This window comes from Centruroides sculpturatus, unplaced genomic scaffold (assembly GCF_000671375.1).
Source record: "Centruroides sculpturatus isolate CEXI.00-Female unplaced genomic scaffold, Cexi_2.0 scaffold158, whole genome shotgun sequence".
NCBI lineage: Eukaryota > Metazoa > Arthropoda > Arachnida > Scorpiones > Buthidae > Centruroides > Centruroides sculpturatus.
Window position 1 is genome coordinate 722478 of NW_019384347.1, and position 4426 is coordinate 726903.

Below are 4426 nucleotides of genomic sequence, written 5' to 3' on the forward strand. Positions count from 1 at the left end.
GTTGGCAGCCCCGTAACGCTACAACAGCGCCCCCCCGACGAGGCCGTTCTGTGGCGATAGAGGGCGACGATTGGCAGAATCCGCTTGTCGCAGTGTTGTGTCGGTGTCTCGTGTCGTCAACCCGAAAACCGGCGAACCAATGGCGTGAACCGTAACTCCGCCTCCACGTCTGTCAACTATTGTTACGTAACTTACGTACAGGTAGAAAACGACACCGACGTTACTCGTTACAAACGCAAAACTTTATTGTAAGAGCTAACACCTGCCGAGTTTAAGTTGACAATAAAGCGTAACTCTATTCTTCCAATCTATACAAATTAATGTCTGATTAAACCGTATTTTTTTATTTTTTAAATTCTAATTTTAAAATAAAAATTTTTCTAATAAAGATAAAAAAAATTTGCTATTTTTATTTAAATTTTTATACAGAAATTAATCATTTATAACGTAATAAAATGGTTACTTTTTTTAACAGGAAGTTATTAAAGTAGCGGGAATTTTAATACGATCGTGCATAACACGCACCTAAGATATGAAAGTTCTATGTAAAGTCGCGTAAATTGATTGGAAGGGAGGATTTATAAGAGTAGATTTCGGCCCGAATAAACTTTTTACGGAGAGATTTAACAGTTCCGTGTCAATTGTAAACGTCTACAGCCGAAATATAGTAACCAAAAATAGCTTTTATTTTAGTTAAAGTAATCGTTTAGAATGTCGAATTTTCAATAATAAATAAAAGATTATAACAAAATGGTTCCTGAATAAAATTGTAAAATATTTTCATCAATTAACCGTAACTCTATATGAATTTAATAAGTTATAAATTAAAATTTTAACCTATAAAATTATATAAATAAATTTTAAAGAATTTCTAAAGAGGTCATTGGATTAGTTTATATAAAAATTCCACTCAACCTGTTTATATTCTTTGGCTTTTAAACGATTAGGCCTATTGTAAAATCAAAGCATGTAGGTGTCAAAATTTATTACCCTTTTTTTATTTTTTATTTTTTATTTAAAAAAAAAGTTGCTAGAATATAATTTTAGTGATTTATTTTTAAAAATATCTCTCCATTAAAATTGCATTAGAAGCGTGTGGAAAATCATAAGAAGAGCCGTTTACGCGCGGTAAATTAGTAAAAAAGTTTTAGTTTTTAGCGCGTAATTAATACTCGAATTTAATAGAATAATTAAACTGTAGATAAATAAACGATTTTAAAACGGAACGAAGTCGGAGAATTGTGTTTTATGTATTCGTTGGCCGTCACTCTATACAAACACAACTCGTTCTTGACATCTTCCGATTGACATAGGGGACTGTTTATTGACTGGAGGGATAGACCCCTCGACTAAGGTCGTGCTCCGTTAGTCAATGAAAGTTCAGATCTGTAATTAACGGACTGTTTGTTCGTATCAGACCGATATTTCCGAACCCCAAGCTGTTCCCTCCTTCGTCTATCTTGTGACATCTGCTGCCGAATATAAGCCCAGTTTTGCTACCGTTTCCATTCGTTCGTACAATGCGATGTGATTACAATGATTTGGGAAATATGATAATAACCTGGGAGTCTATTATACCATAAATGACTTGTGTCGTGTACGAAGCTCGATACGTACAAACGTCCGAATGTATTGGATAATGTCGTGACGGAAATGATCTTCTTCCTCAGTAAATACTTCTAAATGTACAAAACGGGTCACGTTATACGCAAACAGATCGGTTAAAGTCCAAAAATATGAATTAACTTATTATAAAAGATCGATCCCTAAGATGAGGAAGAGCATTCTGTGCACGAAGTTGTGTTTAGACGTTTTAACGGGTTATCTATATAATTATAATTTCTATCTATATAACCGATCCCTCGTTCATAAATACTTTACAATCGGATTTATTAATAAAACAATTATAAAGCTCCGGGTTTAATATTAACCACCTTATCGGATTATAACCCGCAGCAAAGCCTGAATTTTTTATAGTTAAAATTTAACTGTCTAATGTTCATAAAAGCATTTATTTTATTATTTTTTAAAATCGATTTTAATATAAATTTATAATTTAAAAAAATAATAATTTTTTATGAAATTTTCCGAATTTTAAGACGAACTTTAATATTATCCATTCGACTAACTTATTTTAAGAAATCGCAAACTTTAATACGATGGAAGCGAAACTAGTCGAGGGGATTAACACATATTTAAAAAGTTTTCAGTTGCAAAGTTGCACGGCGAGTTAAGCCGAAATTTCTTTGTGCAATTTCCAAATTTTTTCCATCATAATTTATTTTTTGGAGGCTAAACCGGCTTTTCTCTTCTTACGGAGAAACTAGGGACGAGTAAAATCACCCGAATTTTTCATCTGCCGAATGAGACTCGAGAGGTTTTTTTTATATTTATGACTTATGCTATTATCGATTCATATTTTAGGGAAAAAAGAAAAAAAAAAAGGTTCGACTGAGAGAGAGAGAGAGAGAAAAAAAAAGGGGCGAAAATTCTGTATCGAGACTAGTTATTTAAAACAGCTGATGCGAAGAGAGAGAGAGAGAGAGAGAGAACAAAGATGTCTCTTTTGGTCTTTAACTTTTTCTACCTTGACAAGAAAATAATTATTTACACGTTAATTATCGTTGTTTGCAGTTGTAATTACTTATCCAGCTTTAGTTTAGTCGTAAGAACAGAAAATCTACCGCGTTAATTCAAGGTCAGTTGACACAAATCATTACTATACTTTCTCATTTTTCTTGTTTATTATTATTATTTTTTTTAATAATAATAAAAAGAGAGGAAAGGTCAACGGGTCGTGCATCTAATTTATCGATTTGCTAATGACGTTCGTAACGATCAATGAGAGAATCTTTTGCTTTAATCTCGGACAAGTTAGGCCTTATCTGGAAGGCTAAAGTCAGATCAATTGTAGCGCTCGGCTCAAAACCTTCTGCTTTATTCATCTGTTTGTCGATTGGTAAGTTGTTTCTGCCTTAAAAAATAAAAAAAAAAACGCTTTTATGGGATTCCAGATATGAAGAAGTCATTTGTAAGAGAGAGGTACAATTTTGCTACAAAGTTTCCATGCTGTGTTATAAGTATAGAGAGACTCGTAAGGATAAATGGTAAAAAATGATAATTTAAAGAGCCAAAAATAGCGGAAAATTAAGAAATTAATCGTAGTAAAAAATCAGTAGAAGTGGCGTTATCGGTCTGTAGATGATGTTTTAACTTAAAACGGGAATTTAAATAGAAAAAAAGGAGTAGAAATTTAGAAAAAGTCGGCTAGAAATGTAGGGAAATTAAGAAGAATAGGATTAATAGAGATATTTAAACATAATAATAGAGTTAGAAAAAAAGGAATGTTTTGTAATTCTATGGCAAAAAGTAGAATATATTCCTATAAAAGTAAACAGAATCGGCAAGAAAAATAAGAATTTGTAGGAAAAACAAAATACTATTTTTAGGAAATGAATCAGTAAAAACAAACAGAATCTGTATGAAATCATTGGAGTAAAAATAATCATTAAAATAGTAAAAAGAACGAATCGAAAATTTAAAAGGTAAACAATTGCTAAGTATCCGAAGTTATGTTAATAAATCAGTATTTTATGCATAATTGAGTTAATAACACATGCAAATTTAAGATTTTATTTATCATTGATTACATTCTATTGTATCAAAAAATATGTATATAATTTTGTCGTGTTTTTAATGTATTGATATCACATTTAGTTGCAAGGCCGTGAACACGGGAATATTTTAGGGAATTTAACACTTACATTTGAGAAAATACTAAAAAATTAAGTAAAATAATAATTTATATTTATTCTGTACTCGTTTTGTTCCTCTATATCATAAAACCCTATTATATACCCTATCGTATTACAATATAAGGTATAAGTTTACATATATAATTATACTGTGCCATCTACCCTATTAAAACGCTATTATACTAAGGTGTAAGGTTACGTGTATAATATCTTACACTGTATTATATACCCTATTGTATTAAGGTGTAAGGTATATATATTCATAAATATTCTACCCTATATAATCTATTAAAACCCTATTATACTAAGGTATAAGGTTACGTGTACCTTACGTGTAATACCTTATACTGTTTTACATACTCTATTAAAACCCGTTATATACCCTAAACTAATTAAGGAAAACAACGAGTATTTTCAAAATCCTATCCCCTTGAAAATCCGCAGACGGTCCCGTTCGGTTCGATATTATACGAATTTAATTATCAGAAACCGCAGTACTTTTTTTTAATAATTAATTTAAACATACAAAAAATTAATTTATCGCTCAATTAGAGTAAATATATAAGTATAAACGATAAAGAAAGGCACGAGGCGCGGTTAATGGAGAAAAAACGAGAGTAGAATCGGCATGAAGAAGGAGTTAAAAAGATCTGTTGATGGCCAGGCCATTG